Raw genomic sequence first — 12,759 nt, 5'->3', positions numbered from 1 at the left:
GGGAGAGGCATCCTCGGCCCACGGACTGAGACAATGGACCCTCACTGAGGCGAGGCTCCAAAGGTCGTGCCTTTCTGACATTCTGCCGGGGAGGGTCCTTGGCTCTAAAGGAGGCACAACGTAGTGTCTACACCAGAGTCTAAGGGAATTGTGGAGAATCACATGACTTCACTCTTCCCCGTACTTACCAAAACCCGGGTCTTTTTACACAGTTCCATCTCTTGTGCCTTTGACTACGTTATTACAAATAAAAGGCTCCGATAGTGTCTTCCTAGTTAAGGTGAGGACAAATTTGCAAAAGAGGTAACCATTTTTTTTAATGGGAAAGATCTCTGCTTCGCTTGACCAGGGGCTGCTTTTCCCTGCTTCTGAGAACTGCAGACCTGGCTCTGAGTCTGGACGGTGCCCCAGCGCCACAGTGTAACCCAGTTCCATCACTCACACCCCCAGTTTTCCCATCTATAATACAAGAGGTCTGCAGAATTCAACCGTCCCCCATATGATCTTTGAGGGCCCATCATGGTTGTTGCATATCTGGCAGCATGGGTGGGCCACCCAGGGCCTAACCCTATTCCAAGGAATGGAAACAGAGCTCATGGCAAGCATCTCTGGATTAGCTCCAGGCACCGGTTATATCATAATTTCTTGAATCTTTCGAGCATGATGTGCTGATCACTTGGCAGCTCTTACTGCTGGGTCCTAAGTGCGGGTTTTCCATCGAGGCAGGTAGAAATACATTTGTCCATTGCCCACGCTTTCTTTTCATCAAGCAGCCTGGGACCCAATGGGTGAACTAAAATTCAAAGAGGTGACAGGACTCGAGGGAGCCTGTTGATGACAGTTTTCATTTTGTTGGGCTGGCTCTTCCATCCCTGGTACCCTCTGCCGAAACTTGGCAGCCTCCTCATGCAAAAAGTAAAGAGAAAAATTAATTGGGGCCATCAGTTAAGTAAGCTTTAGAAAGAAACTGGTGTTTAACTTTGCTTTGTATCCTTTATTTGTTTCAAGCAACAAGCTGACCAAAATCAGAAAGAAAAAAAAAAAAAATCCAACCATTTCCCCACCTTTCTCTTGAGAAATCTTGTAAGTTTCGATTCTGTAGCAAAAGTTTCTAGCATTAAATATTTCAGAGGCTCGGTGTGCAGCTTTCAGATAAACCTGAGTGTTCAGGTGAACTGTTTTAATAAAGATCTTTGAGCAAGTGAGTTCTGACAAGAGAAATGCAGCCTCTTTCTGCAGAGTTAATTTGCTAGGGAAGAGTGGGGGGGGGGGTGAGAAAGAAGACTGAAAACCACTGGTAATTTTTATTTTTAATTCTGGGGATTGCACTATCCTGTTCACAAAGACATGTGAATGTGATTCAGTCCAGACGGGTATTTGTCTAAATAAGTGCTGCCCAATAGAAATATAATGTAAGCTGCCTGTGTAATTAAAATTTTTCTGGTAGCTGCATTAATTTTAAAAAAACAGGTGAGATTAACTAATAATATGTTGTATTTAACCCAATTTAATGTCCAAACTATCATTTCAACATATAATCGATATAAAAATTGTTGAGATATTTTACTTTTTTCATACCAAGTCTTTAAAATCTAGAGTGTATTTTACACTTACAGGTCATCTGTTTGGACTAGCCACAGCCAAGTGCACAGTAGTAGTGTGTGGCTGATGGCTACTGTGTTAGACGGTACAGGTCTAGATGTTGGTCCTTCCTGACTTTGATGGTGGTAAATGACCACCTGGAGGAGGGGGCAGCTGCAGCACTGACCCTATTGCCAGTGGGTCCAGATTTCAGACCCAGCCCTGTGACCCTGGAAAAATCTAGGTGTTAGGCCTCCCTTATCTCTGTATGGATCCTTGCAGGTTGAAATTCAAAGGTTCTCCGTGTGCAGCTAGACAGTATGGCTCTCCCAGGCAGAAATCAAGATGCCTTGCCTCGTTGGCACTGGCCAGAAATTGAAAGCCCTCCACCCAGGGGTTTTGTCCTTGTCTTCCTAAAGCCTGGCAGGGGGATTGGGGCTGGAAAAGGGCAGTCTATGCGCCCAGTTAATGCAGCGGTTGAGCCTTTCTCCGTGTTTTAATTACCAAGTCCAATGCTTTGACAGCGCCATTAACGTTAATCCAGTCCTTTCCCTAGTGTCCTCATTTGTGAATGGGAATTTGTGACCCCTCCCTCAGAGTCCACCTAAAGTTAAACGAGTTAAGAGGGATAGAAACGCTTTGTAAACTGTAAAGCGCTGGGCACAGGAGGGAAGAAGGTTTTAACATTTAAGCGCCGCCTTATCCGGAAGTCTCCTGGAGCGTCGCGGTAAAGCCGGGGGAACAAGAAAGACAGGGAGGGAAAGCGCACGCGTCTTCGCCCCCAACTCTCCTTGTCAACTGGGACGACAGGTGAGATCGACCAGGGTCTGTGCCCTGAGAGAGAGGACGCTGCGAGGAGGGAACTGGGTATACAGCAGGAGCCAGGAGAGACAGCGAGACCCTCGAGGTGTTGAAGAGAGGCCCTTCTCGGCCTCCTGCCGGCCGGCGACACCCAAAGCTACTGCGCCACCCGGCCGAGCCAGAAAGGACGCTGCGCAGGCGAGGGAGCGCCGCCCTTCATCCACAGCCGGGCCGGGCGGGCCCTCCAGTCCGCGTGGCTCTAGGACATTGAGAACATTCACTGCTGCGTCTTGGGACAATCCAACTCTCCGAATCCCCAACTGTGAAATAGAACCTCCCCGGCTCCCCGTCTAGGGGTTCAGAGACCGGAGGTGCGTTTCTCTTTTTTTTCTTCCTATCTTGAATCCAGAGAAATCTTTTGCCCCTCTCTGAGCCCTGCACGCCCCCCCACCCCGCCGCCCCAGGTCTGTGAGTAATTAGATGCGTTCCTCCCTAATTGCCCAAGGCTCGTTAGAATTCGCCCCAGAGCTGTAACATTTTCTTTCAAATTAACTTTGCTCGCAATTAAGCTTAGGAAACCAGCAACAAAAGCAGACTTGGCCCGAGGTCGTTTACTACGAAAACGGATTAGGGAAATTTCTTCCCCAGTTTAAGGGGAAAGATTCCTGCGGCCAGAGCTTTGGGGGAAGAGTTCCCACAGCTGAGGCCAAGTGGGAGTAGGAATCGGCTTGCGGCGGTTGGTGACGGCATTGGCCTTCCTCTTCATCGCGGTGATTCGTGCGCCAGAGTGAGGGTAACCTCGCTGAGAGGAATTCAGGAGGGTTTGGGCTGAATTACACACCCTTGACTTGAAGCTGCTGTACGTAGTTAGAGTTCATCCAGCACGTTCATAAACATAATCTCATTTACTAAGAACTCTGTGAGAATTTTTTCAAAATTAATTTTTTTCTTATTAAAAAATTGGTACACGTTCATTGTAAAAACAAACAAAAAATACAACTTAGAAAGAAGAATCAAAGGAACCCATAGTTCGCCCAGAGAAAGCACAGCAAACACCTCAGTGAGTATCTTTTCTAGTTTTCGTTTTTGTTTTTCCTTTGCAAGAGGCCTGAGTCTCAACTCTGTCACTAAAATGCTGTGAGGTCTTGAACAAGCTTCTTCCTGCACTGCGTAGGCCTCAGTTTCACCATCTACAAAGCTGGGTGGCAGGTCCCCTTTCACCCTCACAAACTCCCATTTTTTGGTCATTTAAATCCAGGATGCACTTCTCCAAGCGCCAGTAGAGAAGCTGAGAGCAGGAGGCTTGCCCTCCCTGCTGTTTTGCACAAGACATTAAGGCCCTGAGGCCTTGAAGCTCTAAGTGTGGGCCACAGACTAGCTGCATGGGTATCCCCTGAGAGCTTGCTAGAAATGCAGACTCTCAGGCTCTACCCAGATCTACTGAACCAGAACCTGCAATTCAACAAGACCTCAAGCGATTCATATACCCTGGGCAGAGAGGCAGAGCTTTAGAGAAGCGGGGTGGGGGTGGGGGATGTGTTATGTTGTTGAAATCAGAGACCCCAGAATAACTTCCAGAAGGCTCCTGTTTCTCAGCAAGAACCCCAACTAGAGATGGCTGCAGAGAGAAGAGATGGCTAGGGTGCAGCCCTTCACCTCCTTCCTTGGGTGTGCTTTACAGTCTTGGAATCCTAACCCTTGGAATGCATCTCACCTCATGTTCCCTGTCTGATAGGTGACCATGACAATGACATTCACTGAGAGTGTATCTGAAACCATCTTGAAAGCTGAACTGTCAGAGCCAGAGCAGGAACCCAAACTCCTGACTCCCTGCTGAGCCACTGTGGGGACCTTGGGTTCTGGTCTCTGTGCCCTCCGTAAGCAGCAGTCATTTGCCCAAGTACGGATGAAACTTGGCAACTTCAACCCCAAGTCTGGGCTTGTTGGAGTTCAGGAGAAAAATAAAGCTCTCTTCTCAGCAGGAAGAGGCCCCCACCTCTGAGTCCATCTGGGCTGAAGGATCCTCCAGTAGAGCATTTAAGTACCCCTCGTATGATCCTGGGCATCCTAATGCATCCTCCCCCACCCCAAACGTCCACACCTTCCTGGAGAATGTGGTCTCTGTGCTCACCCTGCTCCTGAGAAGTGCGGACTCCTGGGTGGGGGTTGGCATGACAGGACAACCGGGGGAAAAAAGGCCCTGATGATAAGGAGCATGTACCAGACTGGGCTCTCTTCCCAGGATCACACAGCCACTCAGTGGAAGAACCAGGACTCTCATCTCAGTGCTCACATGAGTTTTCAATAATAGGAATAAATAGGAATACCATGCGTGCGTATAGAGCTTCTATAGAGCTAAAGGGGCACAGGACTTACCCAACATCGCATAGTGTCCAAGCCTGGCTAGAACTTACGCCTCCCTCAAGGGAGACTGCATTTGATTATCACCCTCATAAAAGGCAGTGTGGAAATGGAAGTAATCAGACAGGGGGCGGGTGGTGAAGGTGGGGGTTGAGGGAGGGGGAAGGAGTGCAGCTGTGGGAGGGCCCTCCATTGTATGGATGGGTAAACTGAGCCTGGGATCAGTTAAATAAATAGCTTAGAACCACCCAAAGGGAAAGCAGTGTGACTAGTGCTTTTCAGCCCAAACTGAGCAGTGAACTAAAGGAAAAGCAGGGCCAACACCTTGGGTGCAGTAAGGATAGGAGGTCTTTAACAAGTTTGGTGCCTGTCCCTACCCTCCTTCCAGCGTCTTCTTTCCAGGCCGAGGCCAAAGCCAGCCTTTGCAGAGCTCCTGGGGTGGAAAGGATGACTGCTCCCTATGGAGCTCCCCATGCCCCTCTGCCAGCCTCACAACCCCTCTTCTGACAGCTGAGGCTCAAATTTCCAGCTCAGCCCAGAAGGGTTAACCTGGTGCAGAAGCATGTAGTCAGAGAGGCCCTGGGGATCAACTGTCAGCCCCTCCCAGGGTGAGGAAGGGATTGAGAGGCGGAATCAGGGTGGATCTCAGCCCTGGTGCAGAGCACCAGCTTATCTCACTATCTGAGAACCTGGAGCGGCTTCTCCCAGGAGTGTGGGCAGAGCAGAGCCCCAGCTATGATTTTTTCAGGCGTGGAGGCACTCAACAACCAGAGATAACGTGTGAGAAGCACAGCCTCATAGAGCCTAACTCTTGCCTCTGCTCTCAACCCCAAGCGGCTGGCCGAGCCCTCCCCATGGATGCTCCTGCCTCCTCCCTCCATTCTGCCCCCACTGCCAGCCTCACTTCCTGAAGCTGAGCTCCAGTCCTATGGGAGCAGGCTCCCTGCTGTCTGCAACAGAAAGCCCAAACTCCTCACCTGGCACTTGGGACCCTCCATTATCCTCATGCCAACCCTCTTCCCAGCCTCATCTCCCATAGTTGCCCTTCCTACACATCTAGGCTCCAGCCAACACCCCACTTGCTGTTCCCAGACACCCCTGTGTGTTCCTGTCACCATGAATTTGCTCTGACCATTACCTCTCTAGGAACCTCCTAACCCCATCTTGCACATCTAAGGCCACCAACCCAGTAGGAGGCCCCATCATCTCTCTCCTGGATCACAGCATCAGCCTCCTAACGGGGCTCCCTGCTCCCTCCACTGCTCTCCTCAGTCATTCCCCACAGCAGCCAATGTGTGATTCAGCTCAAACATCAACAGATCATGTCACTCTCTCGCAGAGGTCCAGACCTCACGACAGGGGAGTGAGATTAGGAGCATGGCATGTTCGTGAGCAGCCCCGTGAAGGGTTTCTTACACTATGAGAAAATTATACTTAATATGAGCACTTTCAAAATGTCCCCCTCCCATGTAACACTTCCCTTTTATCCTAAATTTCATCAAAGCTTCATAATTAACCTTGTGTGAAGTGGGCTGTGCCCACATTTTTCCTGCACCCGTGCTCAAAAGAAAGAACAATGTCTTATCATGGGGACTGGGCACAGGGGTCTTGATGGTAGAGCTCAGATGGAGCATCTTGAGGACAGCCATATAGTGGACAACTCTGGACAGAAGTAAAGCAATACCCTCTCTGGCATATTCAAGAAGAAGTTGTACCAGACTGCTAGTTGTCTACCCAGCCATTTTCCCCCCCTTCTTCTCTGCTCACAAGACCCTGATTTTGTTCAGGTTGCAGTTGGTCATGTGTTTTAGGGGAAGTCTTACCCCTTGGAGTATCCACCGGCTCAATCTGGACTTGTCTAAGGTAAACGTGGTGATGATTCCATCACTCTTGCCAGTGATTATTGAGAAACAGGCACAGGATACTTTCCAGGCCAATGAGATGTCCAGAAAAGTCTGCTCAGGGCTTCTGGGAAATAGTTCTTTGTTCTTAAAGAGACAGTGGGAGAGAAATAGCCATTTTCTTCCTCTTAATGTTGTTAGAGTGTGACTCCTGGAAGTGTGACAGACATGTTGGGCTCGGAGGGTACCAGCCTAAGAGAACAAGCCAACCTGCTGAGGATGGCAGAGCCAAAAGGTGGGAATAACCTGGGGGCCTGATGATATCAATGAGCTGCTGAAAAAACCAACCCTGGAACCATTCTTTATACCTGTGGGCGATAACAAATGTCCTCTAAGTTTAAGCCCCTTTTCTTTGGGCTCTGGTTACTTGCAGCCAAATGCATCCTAACTAATAAAGGTGACCCTTATGGGGCAGGAAAAAATTGATTCTTGGTTTTCCCTTTGAGATTTCCTTTGCCATTCTTATTAAAAAAAAAATACAGCTGAAAGGTTATCTAGTCCCACCCTTGTTTTATAGAAGGAAAAACCAAGGACCAGAGAAGGTAACGGTTGTACAGTGAGCTAACATCTTAGGCCCTTGTCCAGGGCTCTCACCACACCATTGCTCTTCCCCAGCTTCAAGTGGCTCAGCCGTGGCACAGCTGACTAAGGTAACCCTGACGTTACCCGAGAGGCTGTGTTCAGGGTGTACCAAGCGCTTCCACATATGCTGTCCTTTGGATCTTCACAACTGCCCTGGGAAGTAGCAGGTTTCAGGTGTATTTTTTTTTTTCAGATGAGAAAACTGAGGTCCAAGAAAAGAGGACAAGCTCAAGGTCACAGACCTTTGCCTGAGAGGGATTCAACCCAGGTGTAACAAAGTTCACAGCAAAATGAATCAAACGTGAGGATTTTTCCTTCCTGGATATGGGGATCAGGAGACTTGCGTGTTGGTTTTGACTGCTGCTCTGGGGAAATCCTGTCTCTTTGGGCCTCTAAGTAGGGTGGATCCTCCAGACGCCCCTGACTTACCTCCACAGGGCGTGTGAGGCTTAAAGATAATGTCTGCAAAGTGTGTGGATCTGCTTGCGTCAGATCCTACCAAGTAGGATGGTTAGTGCCAAAGCTGAAGGGGACTGGCTGTTGCTTAAAACGAGCTCTACCATTGTGGGCCTCTTTTCACCCTCCTATCACCCCACCCTGACCCTCCCAGCTTCAGCCAGCATTGGTCCCACCAAGGCGAAAGCTGCAGGAGCAAGCCCGTAGTTTGCAGAACACCTGGGAGAGGCTGTGGGTAGCTGGGTAATTTCCAAATTAGTTGTAGGAGAAACCTAACAAAACAATCTGCAGGCTAAGCATCCCCAGAGCTCTCCATGAGACTGACAGCCTGGAATCCAGCAAGTACAATGCACCGACCACAGGCGGGAGGGCCCTTCCTCCTTGGTGGGAGGAGGGCTGACTTCCTTCCAGCAGGGGCCCGTCCGGGCCTGCAGCGGCCTGATAGGAGAGCGAAACCCCAGAACTGAAACAGGCTTTCCACCCAAATCCCAAACTATAATGAACATAAACGACTTTCCCGAAATGCTACTGCAAGGTTGGCTGGCCGGAGAGTTATGCGCCCTGGTAGACACCTCACTTCTCAGCAAGGGGCTTTCAGGTCTCATTTTGAAGATTCCCTCCTGAATCCATCCTCAGGAAACCTGGGCTGTGCCCCCACTACTCCCTGTAGGCTACACACAAATGCACAAAATGAACCTGGAGTCTGATATACTGTCAGTAATGGTCAAATCTGAACATTGTTTGGTACTTTCCTATTTTCTGAGAGGCTGCCTGCCTTCGTGAGAAAAGCACTGGTTCAAGCCCTGGCTCTGGTACCAGGGCAAGTCTCAGCCTAAACTTCCCCAGCAATAACATGGGTGCAACAGTGCCTTCCCTCTGTGATACCAGGCACAATGGCTAACATTCAGTGAGCTGGCAGGGCAGGCACTACCTAGTGCTTTTCAGTCTCCACAAAATCCCCTGGGAGATAGTGACCATGAAGTATAAGAAATGGTAGGAGCAGTTTGAAACCAGGCAGTTGGGCACCAGAGCTTCTAGGTGATAACACTTTGCATCATGCGGCTCCTGGTTCACAGAAGCACTAGGCTAGAAGTCAAAAGACTCAGGGCTGCTCTCTGATTGCACGGCCGGCCTTCAAGATGGTGCCGGAGAAAGATAAGAGGCCTAAGAAGTCAGCCTGGAAGTTTAGTTTGGATCTTACTCATCCAGGAGAAGATGGAATTTTTGATTCTGGAAATTCTGAACAGTTTCTACGTTGAGAAAGTTAAAGTTTTTCCAGGAAAAACTGGAAATCTTGGGAATGTTGTTCACATTAAAGCCTTCAAGAATAAAATCATGGTTGTTTCTGAGGAACGATTCTCTAAAAGGTATTTGAAATATCTTACCAAGAAATACCTTAAAAAGAATAATCTTGGTGATCAGCTCGGGGTTGCATCTGATGAGGAGACTTATGAACTTCGTTACTTCCAGATTAGTCAAGATGAAGGTGGATCTGAGTCTGAGGGGCAGTGAAGCCATCCCTTATAGGCCTTTGCTTGCTGATAAAACAAATGAAGCATACAAGACAAAGAAACATCTAGAAATTGACCCTTAGATTATCAGTGAATGAAAAACACTGTACTCATGTTAAGCGTTCATCTCTTTAGGTGTATGCTGTTTACATGGTTCTAATACTTTCTATAAGCAATATTTAAATAACTTATAGCTGGTAGAATTTTTTCCAGGATTTCTGAAATGTATTGCTTTTTAAAATGTCCTCGAGTTAAAGTGTATAGTGTAGTATAGGAAAAAATGAAGCACAATTTTGGGTATAACTTTAGATAATAAAATATTTAAAATTAAAAAAAAGAAGAAGATTCGGGGCCTCACTCCTCCACAGCCACCAACTTTGTGTATGACCTTGAATGAGTCCCTTGCCTTTGGCAGTCCCATCTATACACTGGGTACATGTGTGTGCCTGGGGGTTTTCAGATGGACTCTGGTGTCCCTTTAGCATAACCTTTGGTGAATCTGAGTCCCCCTCCCCTGAACACAAACATGAGAATGGAATAGCATAATATGAAAGTTTCTGTAAACTGTAGTGTGATAGTTTATTTCCAAGCCCTTCCGTGTCTTTATCTCATGAAGTTCTCAAAACAACCTCAAAGTGATTGGGGGTGAAGTGAAATGGGGGAAGTTTTACTGCAATAGTGTTTATAGCATGGGGAGCTATAGCATGGAGGTGGCCCAAAGAGGGGTCACCAGCAATTTCGATGGAGCCCACACTAGACTTGGGACACCAGGCTCTGACCCAGTGCTCTTGAGGTTACACTGTGTGAATTATTACAAATGAATGGATACCCACAGCACTTTAATGCTGTGCCTGGCATGGTGCCTTGCCTGCAGTAGTGGGTGCTCACAGCATGCAGACCTAGGAAAGTGGCTTGGTAGTACGAAGTATGAGAGCCAACCCCCACCTTGGTTACTCAGCCTGGGTCCAGGGGGGTTAGGATTAGTACACACCCAGATCTGGGCCCAATCTTACAGGCTGCTCAGACCCAGAGTTCTCAGACATAGCCTGGGTCCCCAAGTCCCTGCCCTCCGTCCACAACCTATTAGGTTCACCTTCTAGACAGCTGACGGTTATCCCAGGCCTGATGTGCCTCACACCCCACCTGTCCCTCCCACCTGCCCCACAGGGTCTCACACTACGGCTTCCAGCGATCATCCCTCCTGGTATTCACAGCCTGTGTAAGCCCCTCCCACTGAGTCTAGTGACTTGCTGCTAATAAACAGGATATGGGAAAAGTTATAAGATGTCCCTTCCATGATTAGGTTACAAGACACTGTGACTTCCGTCTTGCTGGCACTCACTCTCTTATGTGCTCTAATGAAGCAGGCTGCCATGTTGTAAGATGCAGTACGGAGAGACCAAGATGGTGAGGAACCAAGGGACTCATGAGGAACTGAGATCTTAGTCCAACAGCCTATAAGAACTAAACCTGCCAGAAACTACGTGAATGAGCTAGGAAGCGAATCCTTCCCAATCACATTTTGAGATGACTGCAGGCTTGTGAGATACCCTGAAGCAGAGGACCAGAGAAACTGAGATCAGAAATGTTATGATTTTAAGCCCCTAAGCTTTGGGATAATTTGTTATGCAGTAGATAACTGGTACATGGGAAGCACTCTCACTTCCACTATAGTCTCCAGCCAGGCTGCCCCACCTCAACTGGAAGACACACATACGCACACATATACGAATGCCTCTTCCCCTTGGGGTGGAAGATTTGAATACTTCTGCTAGGTCAGCCTAGACTTGTTGAGGGGACTCTGAAGCCTGGGGATCCCCCCAGCCTTGTGCACTCCTTTTTTTTTGGCTTCAACATGCGGCATGTGGGATTTTAGTTCCCCAACTCATGCCCCCTTGCATTGGGAGCACGGAGTCTTAACCACTGGACTGCCAGGGAAGTCCGTTTTTTTTTCTTGTGCACTCCTGACATTCAGAGGAAGCAAAGAGACTGGGGAGCCCCCTTGAGATGACAAAGGGAAGGAGGGCCAGGAGAGCTGCCCCCAAGGAGCCTAGGCCTATCCTTAGGACCCCTGCTTGCCCAGCCAAGTTTCACAATATCCGAGTCCACCCTGCAGCCTTTGGAACAATGAATATGTACAGTGTCAATAAATGCAGATTCAACCTACTTTCTTTTGGCCTTTAAGTCTGACATTAAGATTAGAATTAATTGCTCCCAAAAGGAAATGAGTAACACATGTTACAACCTTAAGCGAGAGGCTTACCTTTGGAGACCTCAGCCAACCCCAGTCTGGGCTGGGCTTTTCTCAGAATTACATCCATGACTTCTGTTCCACGCTGGGTCTGGGTGCTGTTTGAGAGAAAGGCAGTGTTTCCTAACACTCCCTTCTTCTGGATTATTTAGATTCCAAGGGGAATCCAGAAACTACATGACGCCATGGCAAGATATTTCGGACTGTGCCATGGAAAACTTAGGCAAGATTGGCCATGTTTTTAAGCAGGGCTGTGAGTTAAAAACAAACCAACAGCACATGGGTCAGCCAGGAAATCCAGGATGGGTAGCAGCATGTGTGAAGACAGCTTAGCCAATACTATGCTCACTATGAGTCAGGAGTGTCATGAAGCTGCCAAAATAATGAACTTGGAGACTGTATTAAAAGAAGTAGAGCGCTCAGAGCAAGGAGGTGATGGCCCCGCCTGACTTTGCCCTGTTCAGGGTGTCTGGATTGGCCCTGAGCTTCACATTTTTTGAGGGACATTGATCAACTGGAATGTATCATGAGAAGACAATCAGGATGGGGAAGGGGCTGCAGCCTGTGTCCTGGGAGGACCACTTGGAAGAATTAGGCTTGTGTAGCCTGAAGAAAGTCAGACTGCAGCACAATGTCCTTTCTTCAAGTCCCTGAGTAGTCTCCAGGACAGAGATGCTGCAAGGGGGCACACTGATAGCATCAATGCCGTGTAGCAACAGACTTCAGTCAATAAAAGGAAGAAGCTTCAAAGAGTCAGAGGTAGACAAGGGTGATACTGGCTGGCTCAGGCAATAAAAAACTCCCCATTCTGGAGGGATGTCCAAACACGGTTGAAAAAACAGATGGAGAGGTTCACAGAACAGAAGGGAAAGCTGAGGAATCAGGTCTTAAAAAGGACAGAATTGGGGCTTCCCTGGTGGCGCCGTGGTTGAGAATCTGCCTGCCGATGCAGGGGACACGGGTTCAAGCCCTGGTCTGGGAGGATCCCACATGCCGTGGAGCAACTGGGCCCGTGCGCCACAACTACTGAGCCTGCGTGTCTGGAGCCTGTGCTCCACAACAAGAGAGGCCGCGACAGTGAGAGGCCCGTGCACGGCGATGAAGAGTGGCTCCCGCTTGCCGCAACTAGAGAAAACCCTCGCACAGAAACGAAGACCCAACACAGCCCAAAATAAATAAATAAATAAATAAATTTATATATATATTAAAAAAAAGGACAGAATTCAGGGCAGCAGCTAATAGATGAGCTTTTCTGAGTGTCACTGTCAGGATGAATCAGGTTGTCAGTAATTTGAACTCACACTCAAACTCCAGG

General features: G+C 48.5%; 1 pseudogene across 1 annotated transcript; it reads left to right on the top strand.

Annotated features, from left to right (window-relative positions):
- Nucleotides 1-8,809: 8,809 nt before the first annotated feature.
- LOC309824127 (ribosomal protein eL22-like 1) lies at nt 8,810-9,194 on the top strand (annotated as a pseudogene). Its single transcript has one exon. The product of its transcript is annotated as a ribosomal protein eL22-like 1 (transcript).
- The last annotated feature ends 3,565 nt before the right edge of the window (nt 9,195-12,759 follow it).

The sequence above is a fragment of the Grampus griseus genome, assembly GCF_964374135.1.
Source record: "Grampus griseus genome assembly, chromosome: 6".
Lineage (NCBI taxonomy): Eukaryota > Metazoa > Chordata > Mammalia > Artiodactyla > Delphinidae > Grampus > Grampus griseus.
The sequence above is the reverse complement of the archived record's forward strand: the minus strand, read 5'-3'. Positions and strand labels throughout refer to the sequence as shown.